Source organism: Poecile atricapillus, chromosome 4 (assembly GCF_030490865.1).
Source record: "Poecile atricapillus isolate bPoeAtr1 chromosome 4, bPoeAtr1.hap1, whole genome shotgun sequence".
In the NCBI taxonomy this organism is placed as follows: domain Eukaryota; kingdom Metazoa; phylum Chordata; class Aves; order Passeriformes; family Paridae; genus Poecile; species Poecile atricapillus.
In genome coordinates, this window is record NC_081252.1 from 52,629,213 (window position 1) to 52,641,548 (window position 12,336).

A 12,336-nucleotide genomic window follows, 5' to 3' on the forward strand; every position below is an offset into this window, starting at 1 on the left:
AGGATATAACAGCATTTCCCCAGAAGATTTATAGCATCTTTTAATCAAACACCAGGCCCATCACCTCTATTTTCCAAAGGGAGAGAATGAGTGTGGAGCTAGGGAGCAGGAACACATCTGTTCATATAAGAATCCAATCCTTTTTCTGCTGGAAGAATAATAGCAAGTCACGGAGCAAAAACCACAAAAGGAACTGCTTATTCATTTATTCTAGAGGAAAAAGACATTTTAAATGAACTGAGCAGATCTGGACTTCTGGTTCAAGCATAGAAACATTTCTTTAAATGATGTCTCCCCTGTGTGCTATCTTAGAGGCACTCTCGCTCGAACGGTGAAAGTGCTTATGAAACTTATATTAAAGCTGTGCTGGACGAAAGAATGCATTTTTCTTGCATCTGAAACTTCCTGACATCATTTACCACTGGGGTATGAATACGTATATCAGAGTCTGACCACTTGTCCAGCGTTTTGAATGCCCATGTCACTAATTTCCTAAGTTGGCAAGTTTAGTCAAACAAAAGGAACAAAGTGTGCTGTGTACCAGCAATAAAACTGTGCACTCAGAACCATCTATCAAGACATTTAACTTCTGGCCAAATCCTAAATACAGTCCAAAAGCACTGTATTTGTTGGGGTTTTTTTTACTTTAACTAATCTATTCTATTTTTTTCCCCTCTGACCCTTTTTTTTTTCCTGTTTTGATTTCTGTATGTATAACCAGTACCACCAACAAATCAGAAAAGCAAATAAAAAATATTGCATAAATTAAAAATATTTTTCATGGCTATTTAACAGATATAGCTATAGAAATAACACAACAGGATATAAAAGAAAAACAAATAGATTTTGAAAGAGAAAATGTGATATTCTGTCCTTCTCTGCATTTTCATTTTGAAACGATGATGTGAATTAAACTTTTACCAGCTGTCCTGACTACAAGTTCCTAGTTTTTATAAGCCAATGTTAAATATTAATACAGTTTTGCATTTACTTCACTGTGGTTTTAAAGCAAACATAACCTTCATGGAATGTTTTAAAATGTATGACTTTTAAAGGCCTAATCCAACTTCCAGAAAGGTCAAAAGGAATCTCTGTGTTGACCAGGATGAGGCTTGGAGCAGGAACTCAGTAAGGTCTTCATGGTGCATTTAGCTGTCTCAGGTGCAGAGGAAAGAGAGACAACAGAGCCATCCTCTCAAGTTTGCAGGAAAGTCCAATTTGGTAGGAGTCAATGAATAAATATCTCACAGCTCATATGCTGATTTTGTTAATTCACTCATCAGCTTCCAAAAAAAAAAAAAAAAAAAAAAAAAAGTGCTCTGAAAAAAGCCCCCTGAAATATATATTTTAGATCCTAAGCTACCATAGGAACTGCGGTGATAGAGTTCTGGGTGGGGTTGCTAAGGAGTCACACAGTTCACAGACATTTGGAAGACTGACCTGGGTTTATTTCTCCTTGTTTATTCCATCTCTAGTGCTTGGATTGTTAATAAAAATGTTCGTCTTTGTGTTCCTTTAGGCAGAAGCTATTCTCTGCTCCCCTCTGGTGATGGCAGCTGTACAGGGTCTCCTGCAAATGGGCACAATTAACCTCTTTATTTGATTCCCAGATTTCTGCAACCTGCAAGAAAATTCTTTTAAGTGTTTCTTAAGTATGGGTTTTGCAAGTGTATGTGGCTGGTTTACTTTTGTGTGGCTAAATGGCATTTCAATCACACAAGCTGATACATCTCTCTCGTGCCAGCAGCAGATTTCAGGACCAATCCTGCAAACACTGCCAACCTGGAAAGCTTTGAAGATACATGAGTTTTCCTATAAACTGCTGAGGTCTTAAATGACTCCTTTGATCTTTTTCCTTTTTCTGAAATATTGACACAGCCTGCAGAATGTGATGTGACTGTAGTGGAGGTGAAAAGTACTGTTCTGACCTAGACAGAAAAAAACTTTATTCTGCCCCCTTCTCTGTAAAGGTACAGTTTGACATGCTAGCACATCATTTGCATTGATTTTTGCCATTTGCTTTAAAGTAAATCCACAAATAATTAAGAATACAGGAAAAAACTATCACGTAAATTGTTACTGAGCATCCTACAGCTGCAGTTTGAGGACACTGGACGGTTCCAAGTAGCTCACTTTTAGATTAGTTTCTGTTGGGTGATGTTCTGCAAAATACCAGTGCTGACATTGCTTATTATTTATTCCCAGACAAAAGCTTCCAGCTTCCAGGTGATGTGTCATAAACTTAATTACACCACATCAATTTTGAATGAGAAACATTGCATTTAAAAGCTTGTATAGTTCTGACTGTTGTTGTTTATAAAGCTCAGTATTAAAATTAATGAAGGTGTGATCAGTCATATAATAGGGAGAGAAGATACTTAATTGTATTTTAAGGTGTTATTATTTACCAGGCTTTTTACTGTCTCCACAGCAAACCTACGGGGAGAACACATTATAGTACTCCTCATTTGCTTCTGTGCAAGATCAAACAATTTTTCTTAAATGACTTCTGAAATCATTGCCTCTCTGCACACAGTAATTACCTCACTACTGCCAAACAGATCAATTTTAAAAACAGATATTAAAATCTTCGTAATCATATTCGTATTTCATAATAATAATAATTTTTCTATGTTCCATTTTCTGGACTTGGACTTTTTTCCTTGGTTTTTTCCCCCCCTGATTTCACTATTATACTTTTGGCATTCTTTCAGACTGTAAAGCAGGCCAGTGACCCATGAAGCTCTAGTATGAGAGTAAATCCTAATATCATTTCAAGCAGGTACTAGCAATGTAAGTAAAGTCCTGGAACTTTGACTTAGCTACTAGAGTCCAAGCAGACTAAATCTCCCAGATGTTCCTAAATAATGTCAGAGTTCTGTCTTGACTAGGGCAATGAAAAATAGGCTCAGCCTCTATCTTTCTTGATGGTCATATCTTGCAGGATCTGTCATTTCACCCCAACTCTTCATTGAATTTTTTCTTGGATTTCAAAGAGTTAAAAAGGCCAAATTGAGGTGCCAGCTTCTAAAAACAGCCTGGTGTAGCAGATTTCCCTTTAAAAATAAAACCAAAAGAATTTTCCACCTAAATTGCAAGCCCTTGAGCTGCGTGATTTGCTTCATTATGCATATAAAGACTGTTGAATAAAATCCTTTATGCTGTTCTCTAAGATGATAGCCTTATTCTTGGCTGGTTTTGAGATGCCCTTCCTGCAGCTGCCTTGCTGGGAGAGCCACCTGCCAGGCCACAAGCATCCCTGTCACCTGCCAGGCCACACACGTGTCCCAGAATGGAAGGGATGGCAGGAGTGCTGGGAGATGCCCCAGAATTATCCCCACATCCCAAGGAGGCTCCAGCTGCATCTCTGCTCCTCTGGCTGCAGAGCCTCAACCTGTTGCCTACATCAGCAAATTAAAACAGACCCATGAAGCCCATAAAGTGTATTTTGGTTGACTGAATCAAGGGGAAGTGGTGCTTTTCTTCTTTCTTTTTTCTTGCTTCTTTTTCAATATTCTTTTGTGTTTTGGGTTGGAGGCTGCAGCTCTGATAGCCAACCTTTTATGATTTATTCTTGGGATTTGACCAGCACTGCATGGTTTTCCACCCCAGTCAGAAATATCACCATATTTTCTGAAGTCTCTCAGGAATATTTGAGGGGTAGGGTTACACAAGCCAGCTTTTGAAGGCAGCGCCACTTACTCTTGTCCACAGGTAACCATTGAGAAATTTGGTTACAGCTTATGGGGAAAAACATAGAAGTCAGGTTATCTCAGCCTCATGACTGTCAGAGTAAGTGTGATTAATCATAAGTGCATTAGGGCTCACTCAAGAAGCAGAAGGTTTGATTACTGGTATCTTGATCCATGTGTACACATGTCACCGTAATGGTTCCTTATCTGAAGTCATAGCCCCGCTTGCTAGAGGAGTTGGGATCAGACCTCAGGAGTCATTATTCTCCTCCTAAGACAGCAACAGCAGAAGATTTTTTTTAGCCAGCAATGCAGCCATCCCTATTTGAGGAACATATTATCCCAGCCATCCCCATCTAGCCTTTAGAAGACCACTCTTGCCTTACTTTTGAGTTCTACGGAGACCATGTTGTGAAAGATTATTTGGTTTTGGTTACATTCAGTAACTCACGTGTGCTGAATGTATCTCCTGTGTACAACCACAGCACAGAGCTGTTAGAAATAGAAAAGCAGGGACAGATGCCTAGATATCTAGAACAGAGAGGAATTTCTGATCTTACATAATGTGCAATTACCCTTTCTTCACTCCAGCTGTGGCTAAAAATAGCCTGTTTTATGGCTACCAAGCAAGCTTTTCTGAAGAAGTGTTTAATTTACTTTTAAACCAGAAGTTCCTGTGCTTTGGAATTCTGAAACTGATTTTCCAAGCAACAGTTCTTGATTCTAAAACAAAGCTCAGTATGTAATTACACCAACCACTTGTAGAGCAAGAACTAATAAAACCCGATATAAAAAGTATAAAATAAAGTGAAAAATTATTGGTTTTTTGTATTTCTAGCAGCTGTTTTCAAAGCATTTAACACGAGGAAGTGTTTTGATAGCCAAAATAAGATTGAAAAATGGCCACCTTTTGACCAATGTTTCACCTGAAAACTGTTAATCAATTGTGATTTGGCACAGAGCTCCTTCTCCGTAACTTGCTGAGAAAAAAAATGAGTTATTGCAGGTAAATAGCTATGCTCCCTAATAATCTTAACTGCTGCAGTCATTTTTAAACAGTACCAAGCTTACCAGCTAGAGGTGGAAAGCTCAGTGTACTACTGCCAGGCAATTCCCTAATGCCCCAAACACTCATATTAATGAATAGTGCAACAGAAAGGTCAGAGGAGAGAGACAGCATCAAACCTGCTTTGCTCTGTAGCAGAGTGTGCATTTCTTTTTCCTTGAAAAAAAAATGGTGAAAGGATGTGAGAGAACATGACATTTGAGTGTAAAAAAGTGTAGAAATAAAATGTGTTTACCAGGCAATGAAGACAACTGGGTTTTTTGGGGTTTTTTTACTCACACCAGGAAAAAAAAAAAAAGAATATTCAAAATTAAAAATTTAATACATAACAATGTCTTTTTCTTTTTTTCCAAAGTAAATAGTGCTGCATATGAGAGCACTGTTTCAATCCTTAACTGAGTGCCTAATAAACATATGCCTAAGTTTAAAAATTTGCATTTTCCTTTTTTTGTGATTACAAAACTAAAGCTTGAGAATAACTGAAAAATAATGCACAAAGAAATCTCCAAATAGACACATTATGGAGTACCTTTAGCCTTATGTAGGATACATCCTTTAAAGAACTAAGGGAGAGCTTTTTCTGTAGGATATATTAATATCTAGCACTAGTAATTTGTTTATTACACATTAAAGTTGTACAAAAATAACTCATAGGCAATGGAGCATCTGGATTTAAAAGAGCAATTCCTTTGTAGCACTAAATCTGGTAAACTAAACTGGTCCCTTACACTTGAATCAGCAACCAGAGATAATTTTATTCAATATTTTAATAGTGCAAACAGGAATTAAAAAGTGCTTATATTACAGCTGCTACAAATTTATTGTGGGCATTAAATATCAGCTCTCCAATGCTAAAAACAGAGCCAAATTCTGTATCTTTAAACATGGGAGCATATCCCTCAGCTCCTGTGGCTCAGGTCCTCAATACTGTCTCCCTCAGGCTACATTCATTCACCCAGCTGAGGACCACCCATCCAGGTTTGCTTTGGTATCATTGCATGTTTATAACAGATAGTCATGAGGTTTTTCATTAATTGAATTTATGCTGTCTGAGGAATGGCCTCTTAACACTTCCTACAAACAGCAGATTTCCCAAAGAACTTAAAATATTTCAGGTCTGAAGGAATTAGCATTTGGTGACATAAATTAGTTCTATATTTATGATAATCTAATTGGTGAATGACAGATTAGGTGAGATTAAAGACTGAGACCCACATTTTTTGTTCTGCCTGCAGGTGGGTAGGATTTAAGGAAGAGCTTTACCTCCACTCCCACAGCCTAGGGCAAGTCAGGGACTGGGTCACCTTGGCACCAGTTTGAGCAGCTGCAGAGCTGTGCTCAAGTGCTTGTTGCTCCTGATATGCTGCATTTCCAGATCCTGAGCAAGATGGGTCCTGCCCCCTCACCTAATCCAGCCTCGTTTCTGTGGCCATCCAGAACTGCTTCAGGGGAGGTGAAAAGCCCTGCAGCAGTGCCACCTCCTCATGCAGTGAGCAGGCTGTTGGGCAGGCACAGGCTGTCTGGCTGAGCAAGACGTGCACTGAGGAAAGATTTGGGGATCCTGTGTTGAGGTGTGCTGTCCTAAATTTTATCCAAATAAGATTTCTGTGCCAGAAAGAGGTCTTATCTAGTGAGATCAGTATATAGTAATTTAAACTTTGGATCAGTAATAACTGGGGACTGGCTTTAACTCCAAGTCTAGAGCAGGCACACTAATACTCTTAAAAATATTTTGCAGGTAATTTTTTGATGGCAGCTGAACACTGAGCAGATGTCTTCATTGGGCTGTCCTTTTCTCTGGAGTAATACTGTGGACTGAAAGTCCTGTTAAGTGTATAAAGAGAAGTCTGAATGTGCTTCTCTAAATGGCATTACCCAGCATTTGCAGGCACAGCTTCTCATTTACCTTTGTGTTGCTGTGATGGCTTAACCCCGGCTGCAGTTCAGCCTCTTGCAGCCACTCCCTCACACTGTTCTCAGCCCAGTGTTGTAGTTTAGGGCATAGCGATGCGGAAGAATTCAGGATGTAATGAGAAGCTACTAGACCCCCTCTCTGTTAGGATAGTAAAACCTTCTGCAATTAGCCAATAGCACTTAGGTGTGACGTATGTAGATGGGAGTAACACAATGACCCTAGGTTATAAATTTTCAAATTCCCCTGCAATAAACGCCATTGCTTCGCCATCCATCATATTGATGTCTTGTGGGTAGATTGGCCAGGGTGGCCCGGGAGAGAGGCCACGGGGCTGGCTCCTGGACTAGGGTGTTTGCCTTGCTTGGAAAACCCGCAGCCCAAACCCAAAACACAGCCCAATTTTGGCTACTCTGAAGAAATTAACTCCACCCCAGCCAAAACAGCATGGTTACCCACTCGCCTGATTCACTCAGGTCTTGTCACAGTTCTCCAAACTTGACTTCCCTGTTTGAGGACAAAAGATCCCATGAGACAGCCAAACAAGTTGGTGACTTACAAACTAGCTGCTGTAGCAAACTAAAAAAGACTAAAGCTATAAAGCTATGAGGAGATTCCTAAAATGTTTTGGTGAACACATTAGTTATTTTGGAGAGCAGTAATGTTGACTTAAAATATTTAGCTTTTGAATTTGACTTAAAGTATTAGCCCAGACTGAATGTAGTCATGTGTTTGGGGAATTAATAACTTTGCTTCTAAGTATTACTTATTATTCTTATATACAACAGCCTGAGGAAATTTTCTTTTGCTTATCTACATTTCAGTCTCTTTGCTTAGATTTCTTCTGGGATCTGACCTATAAAAACAACTGGATTTATGATACTCTAAAGTTTACAGCAAACACTTAACAAATACTCCTATTTCAGATATGAAATTTATAGTGTTTAAATATAGTCTTCGACGTTATCATTTTCGGTGTTTACTGAGTGAAGTAGTTTTCCAGCAAACGTCAAGAAAAAAGCCAATGTGTAAATATACCACAGAAAGTAACTGCACACTGCCATCTACAGAGCAGGCTGGGGATACGGCAGGAGGGCTTTATCGCCGGGAGACATGAGAGAGGGTATTCATAACCAAAAAATGTCATTGCTTTCCCTCTTCTGGCAGCAGTTTCTGTTAGTGCAGAGCATGTGCTGCAAAAGAGGCATTGTGATACAGACTGTGCACGGCTGTTGTGTGAGGAATGAGAAATGGCACAGTGTGGAGAGCAATTATTTCTCTGAATTATGTTATTTATAATATCAAGGCTGCGTTCGGAAGAGTCAAGCAAAACCATGTAAGAGGGCAGGAGGAGTGCATGTCCCATTCCCGGCGGGAGAGCTCCAGTGGGGATGCCAGGTTGCAGACATCAGTGCAGCCCAGTTTGTGCAGTGTGTTGCAAGAGCACCATGTCAGATCCCAGCTCTGGTGGAAGTGGGTGTTTCATCCAGCAGACCTTCCCTCCCCACTCCTCACCTCTATCTGTCTCTCTCCAGTTGTCTATCACTTCTCTGCCCTGCCAGCTCTGTTACTGTCCAGTGCTTGTGTTTCCCAAGATCTGTAAGGATCAGTGATGAGTACAGGACAGTCTTGGTCCCACCCTCCAGTTCAATTCATCCACCCAGTAAGGCTGCAAGCACCTGCTCAGGCACAGCCAGCGGTTCTCTCCACAGTCCTGGAGGAGAGAAGCAGGAGGTTGTACCAGTGTACCACACACATAGTTTATATTAGAAACACATCGGCAACATTTCTCTCTCTCATGGGCTACCTTTTGCAAGTGAAAAAAAAAAAAATCAGGGGGAAATGGGTCACTGAAGAGTCCTCCAGCTGTCCTTTTCAAGAAGCTTTTAAAGGACATTAGGTGGATAAATGAAACTGACAACCATTGCATAAGGCAAAAGCAGGCATAGAGGAAGAGCCAGGAATACTTTTGCTTTCGCTTTTACCACCCACTTCTGTGGGCCTTGCAGACCGCCAGCGGCCACAGGCTGTCCCTTGAAAATCCCCAGTGCTCAACAGAGCATGCTTTGCTCATAGCCTGCTTTTGAGCCCTTTGCTGCTGGGTGGCTATGAGCTAGAGCATCCCACTTGTGTTTATAACTTAACAACTGTTCATACATCTCCTGTAGTAATAAACCACTGGGGTTTAGGCTGATGTCAGTGGAGCAAGTGCTGGCACTAATATGTGCAAGTACACTGCCTATCACAACTGATCCAACAGCTGGGTTTGATAGCTGGCATGGCTATATAAATCTTAGACAACAATAATAGACAGTAGCCTCAGCCCTAAATTACTGTTAATCCTATTATAAAAAGCCAGTCCTAAATGAGCTGAACCATTAGCCTCCCACTCAGAAAAGTTAAGGTTTATTATACAGACTGCCTGTAGTTGCCTGTATTACCCATGTTTGGCTTCCTTCAAGGAGCTTATCTTATCCTGGATTGATGATAAATTATTACAAACTTGCTTTGGACATCTTACTTCAGACTTCTGGCTCAGGGAGCTAGAAATTTATTCACTGCCAGATTGTTGACTTCAGCATCAATTAATGATCACTTTTTATCAGCTTAGTTCAAATGTTTGGTTTCTAACTTTTGGATGCGTAGTCTAAACATTTCCAAAGTCCAGATAAACAGCTTTAAATTAAAATGTTGTGATTTTGATACTGACGTGATGCCTTCATGGCTAAGTGGGAATATTTTATTCTTCCATCAGTTTGATTAATAGACCTGTTACAAAGCCAATGCTTTAGAGCACCAAAGGAGTGAAACAAACGCCATGTGGATTAACCTAGTTAAGACCTAATCTCCCACTTCTGTGAGAAATTGTTTTAATTGTTCAGAAGCTAATGCACTCTCTAGTGAAATTTTCATGATTTTGCAATTATGAATAATTGCACTTCTCTGCAGTCACCTATTTGTCTTTTTCTTAGCCTAAACTTTTGTTCTGCAGATCACATGCTGTATGGTTAAACATCATTCTACTACACAAGCATTTCAGACTTGAAATTAAGTATCAGAAAATTATTCTGCAAGAGTCTCTGCTAAAAAATTGCAGATCTTTACCAACAATAGTTAAGATAGGATAAAAAATCATGTCTTCACATGAAACATAGGTAGTTCTGCCATCAATACCTAGTCCTCAGGCCTTCTCAGCTGAGGATGCTAGACCAAAGATTTCAAAATGGCTTGTTCCCACACCCTCCATCAAATATCCCTTAGGAAATTAAAAACACAATAGCTCCCTTAAAAACACAATACAGGAAAGCACAGTCTTTAGTGCAGTAAGAATAAAATGCTCAGGTGCACTGTTACTAATAATACAGCTCATTTTGTCCTATTGGTTCGTAATCAAAGATGCATTTGTACTTTGTAGAGTTACTTTAGTTCCTTCTTATTAACTAACCAAGCAGATTTTAACATTTTTTTCCTAAAAGACAATTCAGTTAACTTCTGGTAAATAGGAGATATGTTTGAAATTGAATGCACTTTTTATATTCTGAAGTTTATTGTAACAGTTAGGGCTTTTATTTAGTTCGAGAAGTTGAACTGAGACAGAGACACTAAAACAATTATCAATCTTGAAAATCATAAAAAAAGCACTTTATATCATTTTGGTTGGGGTTATTTGAGATTCTTAAAATCCTCATTAAGTTTATTAATGTATGTTCTGGTATGAATATATGTGTATATTTGCCAATCCTGGCAAATGATTCTTGCATTCGCCAGGAATCATAAAATGGAATTATCATATTGTCCTAGTGAATGCTGCAGATTTATACAAAGAACGCTGCCAATTATTCCCACCACTTAGGAATGAAAAGTTAGATACATTGTTGAAAGCATGAAGAGTCAATTTCTGCTTAGCTACTTGCATGGCCATGTGCACACTCAGCACAAAAGGGGATTTGTAAATATGCTGAGACTTATTTGAACCCTAATTGAGTTAAATTGAATGGAAGAATCCATGAGATCAAAGCTATGTATCCCACTGGTGAATTAATGGCACGTGAGCAGCAGGGAACTGGAGACACAAGAAACTCTATGGAAAACATGTAGGAGCCCAGGGCAGCAACTTCCTTACTGTGATAGAGCCAAGACTTCTTCAGAGCAATGGCCTCTTGTGGCCACTCTCCTTCACAAGGCAACTTAATCACACAGATCATTAATTTGTTTTATTCCATTCTCATCTCCAATAAGTTTATACAAATGTTTGACTTCTGTCCCACTGTACAGGTCAGGGACATCAGATACTATCTCTTTATGTGTGCAAAAATCATGACTATTATCTGCCTATTAAATGCCTGCCTTACCATCACTTGTCCTGATTAATTCCATGGTGAGAAGTGAGATGACTGTTAAATCCTGCCTTTATTGGAGTGCTTAGACCTCTGTGCATAGGTAAATCATAAAAGAAGGATTATTTTGTAGCCATGCTGTAAGCATGATTGCTCTGGCAATCACAGTTTTTGTATGAGTGAATGTGTCAAGAGCAGATGTGTAAATGAAGCTCTGGAGAAAAAATTAAAATTTTGTCACTCAGCAAAAAGTGCAAAGTTACAGCAAGGTAAATTTTTCCTTCTGTATTTATGTTTTGTTTTTTTTTTTTTATTGGATAGTTGAAGAGGTAAGAGACATAGATAATAGACTTATAATGAAATATAAGTTATGATACTTACCTGCATTCTTTTTTACTCATTCATATGTCAGTGTGAATATTATAGAACTCAAGAGGTTTCCTCTGAGATAACTTCAGAGTCATACTGTTCTTGGTCAGATAATCTGTCCTGAAACAGCTGATAAATTTTCATGGCTATCAGACTATTTTTCTCCTGGATAGTGACTCCTGATACTAAAATAATACCACTGGGGGTAGTTAGCAAATAGGCTTTGGTATTGATAGCTGAATACTTTCTAAATCTCATTGACTAGCTCAGCAGTATAATGAAATATCTGATGCCTATGAAGTTTTTCCTACAAAGAGCTTTTTCTATCCCACTGGGATGTCTTTAGAATAGAACGAATTCTCTAAAATCTATTTGATTTGCAAATTTTCCGTTCTTTTCTACAATTCCTCCTTTGGAAGATTCCATGTCCATTTTTTAAATTACATCACTCTCTGCCTGACATTTCCCACTGAATTCAGTTTAACACCAATAACATAATGGAAATAATCATAGTTTGTAAAAGGTGGGTATCTCTGACCACGTGTGTGACTCTGGTGGTGCACTGCTGACAGTCCTGCCTCTCTCTCTGTGTCATGGGGAGCCTGGTCAAGTGCCCACAGTGTGCTCAGGACATCAGACAACTGATGTTTGCTAACCAAACAATGACCAGTCCTGGGGGATGTGAGTCTGCTTTCCCCAGTCATACACCCTAGGGAAAGTCAATTCACCCTCTAGGAAAGAGAGTTAAGTCTCTCAAAATATCTCTGTGTATGAAACCACCCCTTCTCTCCCTTGCTCCAACAAGACACTTCCTTAGAACAGACCTTTTCTTTGTAAAGCAGCCAGAATCCTTCTCACAAGGAAGACCACAAGGCATTTCAGCGGAGACAGACTGGTTAATCAAGATTGGCTGTTTTTGGGATGAGCTTCTTGGTGCTGCATGCTCTTCTAAGGTAACTC